Source organism: Heliangelus exortis, chromosome 22, assembly GCF_036169615.1.
Source record: "Heliangelus exortis chromosome 22, bHelExo1.hap1, whole genome shotgun sequence".
In the NCBI taxonomy this organism is placed as follows: Eukaryota; Metazoa; Chordata; class Aves; order Apodiformes; family Trochilidae; genus Heliangelus; species Heliangelus exortis.
The window spans coordinates 4469161-4482619 of NC_092443.1; the positions used below are offsets into that span (position 1 = coordinate 4469161).

A 13459-nucleotide genomic window follows, 5' to 3' on the forward strand; every position below is an offset into this window, starting at 1 on the left:
GCCTTGACCCCTGCTGACAGAATTTTCAGAAGTTCCAAAATGAGAGAGTATTTAGAGAGAGATCACCTAAGTGGAGGAGAGATTGAGAATTAGGGAGATTATTTATAGTTTGCTCCCTGCTGTGGATGAGGCAGCACTGCAGTGCCCAACTACTCAGTAATTGTGGAACTGCTGGCCCTGCTCCTTGGGAAACCAGGGCAGCATCTGAGGTGGTAAGAGCAGAAGTAGTGTCTTTTAGACTGCAGTTTCTTTACAGCACACCTCTGCAGTTTTTTTTCTTAGCACAATAGGGTCTTTGTCCATTACTGGGACGACACCAGAGCATTATCACCACAAAAAAAAAAAAAAAAAAAAAAAAAAAAAAAAAAAAAGAAAAAAGAAAAAAGAAAAAAGAAAAAAGAAAAAAGAAAAAAGAAAAAAGAAAAAAAAAATTATATTTTGAGCCTGTTAAGGTTTCAGTTCTAGGGTAAGGACTAGACTGGCTTCTAAGGGAACCTGTCACATGCTGTGAAAAATAATTGACAAATACTTCTGTCAACAACCATCACAAACTCCCTCCATTAAATTTTGTGGTTCAGCCTCTTGGGAAAAATCAGTGTTAGTGTGAAATTGCTGGAAAAATCTGAAAGTTTGGGTGAAGGTTTTTGAGAAACTATACATGACTGAAAATCGTGTTTTTCCCAAGTAGGACATGATCAGGCAATCTCTACATTTAGCTAGAGGACACTATCCAGAGAGACACAGACATTTCTGAATATGGTACCCCCAGGCCAGTGAAGATTTGTGCTCATTCCTCTGGTGCAGACTGGGACATGGGTATCCAGATAAAAACCAGTGCTGGCAGGAGGTGGTGGCAGCAGAAGAGGCTGAACTGCCACTAAAGAGAGTTTAATGTCACTGTTTTAGCCAATATTGGGGAGCAAAAGCTCTGTTATCCCCTACTACTCTCTGAGAGAAAGATACAAAGGGTAACACGCAACCAGCTTTAAGGTAGAAAAAAACCCACAACCGAGAATAGGTTCATAATGCATAGCAACAATAATGACGGTGAATTACACACAAATATACATAAATATGTAAACATGGAACACATACAGTCGGTAATTACGCCTTGACCAGAAAAGACCCAAACCAACCCCAAAACACAGGTGAAGGTACCTGAGCCCAGGGTCCTGCTGGCAGCCCACAGAGGCCTTGGAGCAGCCGAGGCAGTCCTACTCGGGAAGGCAGAAGGCAACTGGTCCCAGTAAACAACGTTCTTCTCCAGTAAGAAAAGAGGACTTGGGAGAGCCGGAGCAGACACCCTCAGCACCTCAGCAGGCAGAGACCCGAGCAGGGGGTCCCTCAGCAGCCATTTTGTAGCGAGCACGCGGGCACGGCCGCTCCTCTCCTCAGGCCCTGGCGGTGACTGAGGCAGCGCCCGGGGGCGGTGAGGTGAGTGTGGCTCCGGGGAGTTGGGATCTCCCAACCAGGACACTTTCAGAGTCAGCAGGTTTGTGCCGTGCTTTAGCGAAGCAGATGCAAAAACATAAAAATAAATCGAGGGAAATACAAAAAAATGGTGACTAAGATGGAAGTGGCAGCGTGAGGGGCATCAAGGCAGCAGACCCCCCTGTGGGATGGGTCCGGTTGACATATAGGGCCCTCAGTTCACCTCAGAAGGGAGTCATCAACTACAACTACCCTTCTTTTTTTCTTTGTAGCTGTAGTTGTAACCCATCTAGTAGATGGGGGGCGAACAAGAGACCTTCCAGACGGACCTGACGCAGCGCCCGGGGGCGGTGAGGTGAGTGCGGCTCTGGGGAGTTGGGATCTTGGGCTTCTCAAACTACTAAAGGCGCAGGTGCTGCCAAAAAACAACGCCCCAGAGTGCCCCGAGGGGGCGCATGCAAGAGCTTAGGAATGTTTTCTGAAAGAGATGCGTGGCTTCCATCGACCTGCACGTTACCAACTCTGTGGTATTTTTGTTGTCATGTGTGAATGCCTGTGACATCTGAGGGATACTTAGGAATACTGTGAAAAGAAAATGGGATTTTTGGCTGGTGCTGAGGTCTCTCTTGCCCCATGGTGCTGCTGAGGCCTGGCCTGAACCCCAGGCAGCAGCGCTCGGCATGGCGGTGCAGGCGCCATTTTGTGCTGTACTCTTGTCTGCTGGAGCTGCAAATAAAAGACTGATTCACTCCAGCAGGCTCATTATGTGGGCCAAAGAACAGAAAGAAATTGTGGCTTGGCTTGGAACTGGGAAACAAAGTCTTTCACATCAAACAGGCACAGTAGGAGTTAATGAAAGGTTGAGAATAAAGCCATTTTTCTTAGCATTTTCTATTGTTTTGTTAATCAGTAAAAGAGATGTCATTTTTCCTGGCCTGTGGGGACTGAAGTAGAAGCTCCTGAGATGATTACATTGGATATGAGCTAAAGTATCTTTCCATGAGATAAAGAATGTCTGGCTGACTAATAACTATGAGACAACAGAAAAAGAGAGAGAGGAAAAAAGAAGATGTAATGCAGTCCGAGTCACGAAGGTCTGCTGTGGGAGCATTTTAACATGCACACAGCCTCCCCCACCACACACATAGCTATCTCTTTAATGTGCTTGTTTCTCTCACTTGCTTTGTAAAAATACTGCCATGAAAGTGGGAGAGTTTATTTATGGAGAGAGCACAAGAAAACAAATGTTTCATTCACTGAACTCTAACCTCTTTCGATATTAATGTGTGTGATAAATTCGTTGGCTAAAGGCAGGAGATAAACGACCTGCATTTAGCCACCAAATTACAACCCTCACTATCCTTCAGCAAGAAGAGCAAGAAGAGCAAGGGAAGAGCTGGCGACTGTTTCTCTGTCGCCACTGCACCGAGCACATTATGAACAATACCAGTGACTAATAACAGCAGCTCTGCAAGCAGGTACTTTATTCCCCCAATAGCATAAAGAGGAGACTGAATTTTGTTCAGAAAAGATGCCCGGGGTTGGGTTTTGCCTCTGCAGGCTGAGCCTCATCCTGCATTTACCTGGAACCCCATAGACAGCAATCTTGCTCCATACTCATCTCCCACTTGGATGAGATTTCAGGCTCTGCCTGTGACAATCACATTGGAACTCGTCAAATGGCATTTGCCAGGAAATTTATTCAGTTGATGTTACAGTTTTTTGATAGTGTTATTTGTCCAATTTTCTCCTCCCTGTTCCTCCATTATAGGTCCTGGTTATAGAACTGGTGAAACAATTTGCAAATAAGTTTAATAGATCAGATTCACAACACTTTGCAAATAAAATATCATAGGAGTAATCCCCAAGCTTTTTAGCCAGGAAGTCAGCAAGTACAAGAAAAGAAAAGCTTTCTCATTCCTATTACTCATTGCAATGCCTGGTGGGAGGCATGAGCAGGTTTCCTGGAAGACTGATACTTCTAATGTGCAGATTAAAGCTCACAAAAGTCATTAATGGGCTATTCTAAAAATTGAGAAGCTTTCTAGAAAATTGATATTAAGTTGTGTACTTTATTAATTTTAAAATGATGTGGAGGGTTCTTTGTGGGGTTTCAGAGGGTTGGGGTTTTTTTAGCGGGAGCTTTCATTACAGAATTTTTAATCCATTCCCACTACAGGTATATGAATCCTCCCCCCCCAAAATTAGGGATGATTGTCTTATTATATATTATGCTTCTTTATATATATTATGCCATATATGTATGAATGTCTGACACTGATAGACAATTAATTGCTGGATCCAGGAAAGGCAAAATTAACTTTTTAGTCCTGCTGCAGCTGGTACTGGTCAAAAAGGGCTGTGTCTAAACAAAACCTCACTCATCCTCCCATGAGTTTTTTATTTGCTCGAGTGTACCAGATATAGGTCGAGCTGGGATAGAATGCCCCTTTGCTATGATTTCCATCCCATGAGAACCTAAAACCCCCAACTTTCCTGTGTCTGGAGGAAGTTTTCACTCCCTCATTGACGCTTAGTGTGACTCTGCTCGGTCTCGGTGCAAGTTAAGAGGAAAGCAAAAGGAGCCACTCTAAGCTGCAGGTTCTGCAGCCTCTGCCTGCAAGCAGGGAGCAGAAATAACATCCCTGTAGCTGGGCTTCCCCACAGACATTCCTCCTCCTCACAAACAAGGTTATCCATTGCCTTCTAATTTTATTTTATTCAACTGACTTGGTAGTGAAATAGTCCTTCCTTAATGAAGGAAGATCTAACTGTCTGAGACTGATGACTTTAGTGATGTTAATGCATCCTATGCAACTTACTCATAAAACAGACCACCTGTCAAGGTCATTGTATGTTTGCTTTGGTGCAGCAGAAACAATATCAATCTTCCCTCTGAGCTCAACAGATTATATGAAGGTAAGTGTTTCAGCCCTAACCTAGAAATACGAAATACCTGTTCTCTCCAGGTACCCAAATGATTCTTTAGAATTAGCAGATGATTTAGTGGCATTAACCTTGAAAGGCCCCAAATCTATCCAGCAAATCTAAAAGGAATGGAACCGATTTCTCTGGATTGGCGAGGTATAAAATTACATCGTCAGTGTATAATAGCTGAAACTCTCTTACTGATGATTAACCACATTTATTAACAGCAGGCCATAATCCCAAGATGTTATTTGTACAATGACTGAGATGTAATATAGTGCTTCCTAAAGGACCAGATCATGAAATGCACCAAAGGTCACCATGAAACCCTTCAGAAATTAGAACATCAGTCTTGGAAGAAATCTATAGTTAGGCCTGTCAGTCCTTCCGTCTAGTCTAAAACAATTCTGACTAGTTGAATCCTTACAAGTTTCCTTATTTTTCATTCAACAACTGATTGCAAGTTTGAATCCAGGCCTTATTTGTGCTGGAGATGTTAGTTAGTGGCACAGCATTAACTAAATGAATGTCAACACCCAGGCTGGGAAGAGCAGCTTTGTTTAGCCTTGGGTACAAATCCTAAGGTGGTAAAGAGGACACATCAAAGCATTTGGCAACAATGTATTCTTATCCAGGTGATGTTGTACTTTTTAGAAAAGCTTTGTGGAGAACAGCAGGTTAGTAGAAATGAAAAATACAAAGTATCTGATGGCATGTTTTTATTCTGATCCCAAACTGTACAACGATAAAACCCAAACAACCAAGTTTCCCTGGAAGTAAATGATCAAACAAATCACCTGGGGAGTTCCACTAAGCAAGTAGTCCCAAATTTACATTGTGCTGCTAAAAAACAGATATAAGTAATGACAAAAAGTTCTACTGACTTAAGATATATTAAAAGTAATAAAATACAGTTACAATACAAATGAACTTCTAGTTAGAACAAATGAGGTTGTTGCTGTAACATATGCAGGAAAGCTCAGCTGCTGGGGCTGTCAATCATGTTATGTCTTAAACAATAAGTAGGGGACCTAATCTATAAAAATGGATGGAGAAGTGATTAGTGCTATGAACTATATGCAAGGAACAGTTGGTGAAAGGTGAAGTGTTTTTCCCTGAAGTGGAGTTTCATGATGGAGTATTCTGGAGCTGAACCAGCTCCTGGCCCTGCTGCTGGCACCAGCTACGTGTGATCTGAGCACCAAGAATCCCTACAAACATTTCCAGGGACTAGTGATAGTAGACCAGCCTCTTTGTAAATTTTGGTGCAGACAACTTTGATTTTGCCTGTTTAAAACCTCTTTCAATTCCAAATTAAAGCCAGGACTCCCTAGTAATCCCCATGTTAAGCCTTGCAAAGCATTGCTGTATTTTGGTCAATAACTGCCATGTTCCATCTCACAGGTGGCAGCATTTTGTGTGCTATGGTGTCTTTCCTTATGTGTGCTGTCTATAAATCACTCTTGCAGCTTGTAGAACAGAAGATTATTTCTAAATGTAAAGACAAAATTATCCTTAAAGCACAAGGATATCAAGCTCACCCACCAAAAGAACATATAAAATCCTGCAAAACTACATCTCACTTTCCACTCTCCATCTCCAGCTGCAAGAAATCACTGAGGCAGAGAGGAGAGAATTTGTCCTGAATTTTAAATATTACACCATTTCAAAATGCTGGGGTTAGTGGTGGCAGGTAAAGGCTCTGCTTTGGTTTTCTGAGGGAAAGGAGAAAGGAAATTCAACTTATAAGATGTAAAACTAAACTAAAAAACCCCAATAAATGCAGAATTGAACTGTCCTCTTGAAAATCATTTGAAAAGGGCAAAGTACTGGAATTTGGGACAAAAGGAAGAAAAAGTATCTTAGTTTGGAAAGTCTGCTTGCACTCTAATGATAGACATAATTCTTGGGAAAACAGGCACCTTTACTGCACTCCTTCAGGAGAAGGTGGCATGTCAAGGACAGGTATCATGTGACTCCCTGTGACTTCTTCATGTTGGACAGACAAAAATTACAACTGTTGGCAGTAGTTAAAGAGAACCTCCAAACTGAGCTAGTTCCATAAAAGGGGACTATTAAGAGCTGAAAGTGGCTTTCCTCTTTCAAAAATATTGTGGAGAGTTTGAAATCTTTTCCTCTCTTGAATTAAGACAAGAAACTGACATCCTTGAAACCTTTGCAAACCTATAATCTGAAGAAATATTGAAAAATGGCAGGTGTTTTCATCTGATATTTGAACAGCTCCCTCCCCTCCATCGTTGGTTAAAAGGTACCATAAGTCTTTGTTTATTTTAAAATTGTGACATTAATAATTCCGCACTAATTTAAAAATGGAAAGTCATCTTGAACGGGAAAATTGGCATTTTTCAGAGAAAATGTCAGAACAAAATGTTTTGACAAGTCTGAAACTTAAAAAAATGTAGAGTTGAGGAAGTCAAAACCATTCCCTAGATTGTAAAGTTTCATAGTCCTAAGTAAAAGTGGTTTGGCAAAAAAGGTGCCTGTTCTAGAGCTGCTGTGATTTATGTGCTCTGAACAGGCTGTTGTGTAGCTGCTGCTCTGAGCACCTCCCTCTTGCTCCTGCTTTCTGCAGGATTACCTTCATCCACATCTTCCTTCTGATTCCCTGTATTTGACTCTGGATGGACCAGGCTGCAAAGTGCTTTCAGAAAAGAAATCCTCACTCCTACAACCGGGAGCACTTTTACATTTACTTTTCATACTGCGCCAGGTGCTCCATCACCTTGGCTAAAAGCTGCCTGTGCCCCTCACAGCTCAGAGCTGCATTATTCCTCTCCAGAATCCTTCTGAAAGCTCTTATCACCCTCCAGCAGCTCCCTGCTGTGCCAGTGATCCTCAGGAGAGATGCACGCTCACTGCAAGCACCGGAGATGGGAGGATTTCCTCCTGATCTCTGGTTAAGCTGGGCTTTGACCTCAAAACTGAGAATATCAGCAACCTTCGAGAAAGCATTGGGATTTTGGCTCGCTTTGGTTCCTCGTGGCACGATCTCAGCTCCTCCTCGTCCAGTCTCCCTACCCTGCCTGTCCAAGAGGAAGATGTTTCATGCAAACTTGGCATCTCTCCCCGTAGATAAGTCGAAGGAGCAGATAAAGAGCGTTGAATGACTGAGTAAGGCTGCAAATGAACTCCCATTAGCTCTGGCTGTACGTCTCTTGTGGAGGGGTTTGGTAAACAGTTAGCACTTATCTCTCTGCTCAGCATTTAGCTGATTTCCATAATGAGCTCCATTGAACTGAGAGGCCTCGAGGTGTCCCAAGGCTTCTGAGATGCAATGTGTTCTCTAAATCTGATTTATGTAAAGGTGAAGGCAATTGTGTTAACAAAGGAGAGGAACACGATCAACATGCAGTCCGCAGGGCTGGGAAGGCAGCGGTGTCTGCCTGGCTCTGAAAGGGCTCTGACAGCACTGGCTGGAGGATGGGGAGGCCTTGAGGCACAGCCTTGGAAAACACAGCCAGGAGGCAGATGCGTGGGTTTTATTTATTGTTATCTTTTTATTTTCCTTCCCTCCCCTCTTCAAAACGGAAAAGCTGTGGCTCTGAGGCAGGCAGAAACAATCTGAGAGGGGATGGGAGGTGAGTGAGCCCCGGGTGAGCCCCGGGACCGCACAGTCCCCACCGAGCACCAGTGGTCCTCAGTCCCACCCTCAGTCCTATCGCAGCCTGGCAGCTTGGGCTGCAGAAACCTCACTCTGAGCCTCACTGCAATTTCTATTCGTCCTGCTCAGTCAGGCACAAAATCCTGCAGACTCCAGCAGTCCCTTCTGTGGGTTTGAGTCTATCTGTCATAACCATGAACAAAGAAAAGAAAAATCATACAGGTTTTTACAAAATCACTTACTTCTTTGCATCATCTCGGAGGGCCCCATCCAGCATTTCTGGACTCCATGCTTACAATCAGAGGACCTTTCCAAGGTCATGTACATCAATAGATAGCAGGAGCCAGCTCTGAGACAGGTGAACCTTGGGGGCTTTTGGCCACAATTTACAGGCAATTATTAAACTATAAAAATAATTTCACAAGGGAGAAGGTGGAAATCTGGTCATGTGACTGAACAGAAATTAAGACTCTTGGGGAAAAAATTACAGGAAAAAGATGCAATCATTGGGAATAATTCTACTTTGGTTGTAATGGGAACTGCATGACTCAGTGGAGCTTTTGCACGGCTGGATGCTTCAAGCAAGGATAATCATAAAGAGGGATGAGTGGAACATGAAGAAAAAAGGATTGAATACATATTTTGCTCATGGTAAATTAAGAGAAGATTGTAGGAGTGGAAATTCAGTCAAGGCAAATGCAATGGAATACCATCACAACAGAACTAGCCATCTGCATCTGCTTTTAATCCCTGCTCATAGGGTGGAGATGACAAGATGAGCATGTCTGTCTCTCAAGAAGAGAGGTGTTTTTCTACTAGTTTGCATTTAATTGTGTATTTTGCAATTTCTTACAACAGCAGCTATTCTTCTAAACTTGGTTTTATATGCAACAAACACTAACCACATAAACAAGATGTCTGTCTTAAACCCTTATTATAATTCCCAGAACCACTTGCAGGCTTTCTGAAACCCATTATTATAATTATAATCAAGAGTTGCAGGACACTGTGATTTGTGCCAAAAATACATATACACAGAGTTGTTTGTGGAGGCCACAGATAGAAAGAGCGAGGGAAAGGAAAGAGCTGCAGCTTCAGTGCTTCTCAACTGAGGAGCTGTAACACCCACTCCACTTAGTTTTTTCTTTTTCGTTTTCCAGTTTACCTTGTACCTGCTGAAATCTGGGCTAACATTTGCTTTGTCCTGTGTGTTTTTCCTTAGCCTCAAATCCAGGGAACCTCGAGCTGTGCCCTGGTTCATTGCCCCTCCACCTCTGCCCCGGGGTGAGGAGACGGGTCTGCTGGAGAGATGCCCCAGTGCCATCCATCACAAGAGAGGTAAGGAGCTCTGTGCTTTGGAAATTGCTGCAGCAGTCCTTAGCAGCTGCAAAATGTGGGTGAACTCGGTGGAAAATGCAAATGCAGCGTGGATCCTTGTTTTATTAGTTTTTTGCACACTGTTCCTCTCTTGAAACACTTTGCAATGGAAAGACACTGGAGTGGACTATTTTGAGCCCCCAGTTCTTCACACTAAGAGGTACTGCTGATTAGGTTGTGCCAGCACAGGCACTGATACCAATATTCTTCTAGAGGGTTTTCTCAGAGAAGCATGGGGCCTGCTTCTGATCTTATATCAGCATATTTAGTGAGTAACATGGTGGTCAAACTGCTGCCTGGGTATTGGAACAGATTTAATTTTCTTAGGTTTGTGCTTTGAACAAATAGGTCTTCCAAGTGTTGCTTTTATAAATGTATGTATACAAATATGCATGTATGTATGTATATATTGTGTATGTATGTATATATTTGAATATGTCTGTATAATGGATGTGGATAGAGAAGATGGTGAAACAGATAAGCTGACAGGTCCTGCAGTGAGTGCAGTGCTGTGCCAAGCTGTAGCACCTCACCTCTCTGTATTTGAAAGCCACCTCTGAGCACTTCAGTGGAAACCTTTCTTAGAACAGAAAACCTGAAGCTGAATAGACTGTTTGCAGCTCAGAAAATGAGAGCAGGAGAGATGAGGTCGGCTGCTGGAATGAGGAATGGAGCCACCTTTCTGGCTTTGCTGCAGTCTTTCTCCCCAGGCCATATGAACCAGGAGAGCTCCAGTAGACTGAACACATTGGTTTGAATGCAGCAGAGTGGTGCATTGGGTGGTAGGAGGAGGTTTGAGCCAGTTGTTACTCTGTACACTGACAGGCAGAAACTGAAAGCATCCTCTCATCAGGGCCATGCCTGGTCCCTGAGCAACACAAGGTAGTTAAAAATCCCCGTGTTGTGGAGCACAGGTGGTTTTCACACTTTTGTTGCTTCCTGTGTCCTCTGATTTGCTCACAGGAGAACACATGAGAACTCTGGCACTTAACATTAGCTGAAATACATCTGGTTTTCAGTACTGACAAACCAGCCAGGCTCTTTTGGCTTAATCATCATTAAGATGATTATCCTAGATAGCTCAGCTCAGTTCAGAAGCCCATTTACACCCAAGGGTGGCTCAAAAGACACTGCAGAGGTTAAAAAAGTGGGACAATGCAGTCTGAGATCCCAGGGTGGAGTAAATCATGTCAGAGCTTTGCACTTCTTCTCTGCAAAATATCACAGAAGTCCACTGGCTACCTTCACCTCTGGGTCCACACGGGCAGAGCTCAGCTGGCTTGTGCAGAGTCAGGCTGACTTACACCAGCTGAGAATTTGGCCTCTTATGTTTAATGGTCTTTGCCAACTCAACTCACAGAAAAAAATAATAATAAAATCACCCAGGCTGAAGCAGAGCCAAGATGACCAAAGAGGTCATGAAGCTTTTAGAATTATTAACTTCTATTAGTATAATAATCCTTTTTATGACACCATAAAATTACATGGTGCCTTTCAGGACGTAGATAAACTACATTCCTGTGCTGAAGAGCCACCTCTCACACAAAGCACTCGGGTTTGCCTCTGCCTGTAGCCCTTGTCCTTTGCCCTCACTGGCCCTGCACCTCACCATTCATTAAATCTTCTATGGGATGTATCCTATCACTCCATATCCTTGAATCTACTCTCTGCAGTTCCACCAGGAGGACCTCAAGGGATGTGGAAAAAGCATATATTCTTCTTATCTTTAAAACTGGGAAAAATTTGCATTTCCTTTGTTGTACCTTTGGGCTGTAGCTGCTGTTTCTCTGCTCTGCAGGGATATGTGGGGTGCAATGGGAGGATGGAAGCAGCTCGTTCTGGAAAAGTAGGACAGATGAAGTTTTTGCCCTTAGTTTTCCCATGAGGTGACTGGATGATCTGAGGGATACTGAAGGAAATCAGGATCAGATTCATACTAACAGTACAAACATGGTGAGATTTCCTCTGTCCCCAAGTAGCAGTGACCACAGGAAGGACTGTAGGTAGATCTGGAGCAGGGTAGTGTCTCCCCAAGGATGAGAAATAATGGTGTTGCAAAATATTATATTCCTGGACAAGCATAAAACACAGTTCCTAGGTGTGTGGCTCTTTCCCACATATCAACCCCTGAAAGCCTATATAGAAATAACACATTGACATTTTTTTCTCTAGTAATGAGGTAGAGATAGATGGCATAGAATTTGGTGTTTCTGTTAAAATCACTGATTAATTCATTAAAGAAGGAAAATTAACCTGGAAAAGCACTGAAATTTTCAGAGATCCAACCAGTTTATTTTTGCAGCTCATGTAAACTGTGTGAATAGAAAGCATTCGCTGCTGTGCTGAGTCAGTCTCTCTTGGTCATATGACATAATATGTTACAATATGGTGAGAAATGCAGGCTAAAACTGGTTGTTTCTCCTGGTTGTTGTTGAAAATACACACCAAACATACTTCTATATTATTTATATTTAAAATATAAACCAAAATAATTACTTGAACATTGAGTTCTCGGAAATGAATCTGGCAGCTTGTGGGAGAAGAATTTATGGAGACTTTTTGAGACTTTTTTGATTGCAAGCTAAAATCTGATTTGTGCTGCACAGAAGGAATGAACAACACTTTGAATTTGCCATGAATAGTTTAGGAATTCCCAAGTTTAAAACAGCTACTTACATGCTACTAGTCTTTATTCCCCCAAAAAACATGTCTTGCTTCTGCAAATAATTTAAAAATACATGGTTTAGATTTCTTTGTTTCTTATCCTCTTCTCCACTTAATCCTCCTGATACAGCAGTTTTCAAGCTGTATTACTCTGGACAGCAGGTGTTACTTGTTTCAAGTAAAAAAATAAATAAACCAATGCTTTAAAAAGATAGAAAACAAACAACTCAGTTTGATCAGGAATGCTGCTGAAGTAATAGCAATAATCCTACTCTTGATTGATACACACTTACAGACCTTAACAATTTCACAAACAGAACATAGAAATCTCCATTCTGGCTGATACCAAAGTGAAATAAAAGGGAGTTTCATTGGCTTGGATTTTCTATCAACAGCAGAAAAGAATAAAAAAAATCAGCTCATGGTTAATGAAGATGAATAGATGCAGGGAAAATGGAATTTTCATGTTTCTAGGGCTTTTAAAACAACTGTAGGTAAAATCTTCACAATAACATAATTTAAAAAAATAGCATGTGGATGTGAAATTAATCTGGGCTGCCACTGCATTGATTCTAGGAGACTTTAGGGAGGATTTTCTTCAGGGAGAAGTAAGGACCAATATCAGTAGAAAGTGACCCTCAAAATCTGTGTTCATTTGTTACAGGGGAAAAGCCACATCCCATTGTGAGCTCTGCTGCACCATCCATAGTTCTGCAGTGAGTGAACTTTGGTGGGACTCATGTGCTGAGGGTGTCAGGGACTCCCTGGGGTGCAGGACATGGATGAGATGCTTGGGCAGTCCCAACTGCTCTGGACATGGGTTTCCCAGCTTGTGGACTGTACAGAGCCATCTGTACATCTTCCACTTAGTGTTTTCTGATCTCTCTAAGCATGTGAGAGCAGAAAAGAGGAGCTGAGGGTACATGGAGACAGCTTTACCTATGAGCAAAAGCATGGGTCAAGGCTATAGGCTGCTTGGGCTCTGCCACTTGACTCTACTGTTGGTTTCTTGTGCAAACATGGGGAAATTATTGAACTGATTTCAACTTCCCTAGCTGTAAAATCAGGTAGTAGACACTTGCCTCTACTTTTTGACATTTACAGATTAAAGAAGCTTTTTTTGGGGTTTTTTTGGTCAACAAGATAATCTTAATGCCTACAGAGAAGTGAAGCCATTCTGCCAGGTAAAAGAGAAAACAGAGTCTCTGCAAAAATTTGGGGCCCAAACTCTCCAGTAAATGAGAGGCTGCCCAAATACAGTAGTGAGCTCAGCAGCACCCAGCTCAGAGAGAGGAGGAAGCTGGGGAACAATCTTTGGCCATGCTCTGAGCCAGTTTCTGGCAGCAGCAAGTTCCTTGAAGTGCCTTTCCATCTTCCTGAAGGATTGCCTTAGCAAAAGCAGTGCTCAGTGTTGCCTGACACAGCAAGTCATATAAG

General features: G+C 42.6%; 1 long non-coding RNA gene across 1 annotated transcript in view; it reads left to right on the forward strand.

Moving 5' to 3' along the window:
* The first annotated feature begins 1315 nt into the window (after nt 1-1315).
* LOC139806549 (uncharacterized) overlaps nt 1316-13459 on the forward strand; it is an 89727-nt gene continuing 77583 nt past the window's right edge. The window contains exons 1-2 of the long non-coding RNA XR_011730281.1: nt 1316-1434; nt 9204-9319. This is a non-coding gene — a long non-coding RNA (uncharacterized lncRNA). The remainder of the gene's footprint in view (nt 1435-9203; nt 9320-13459) is intronic.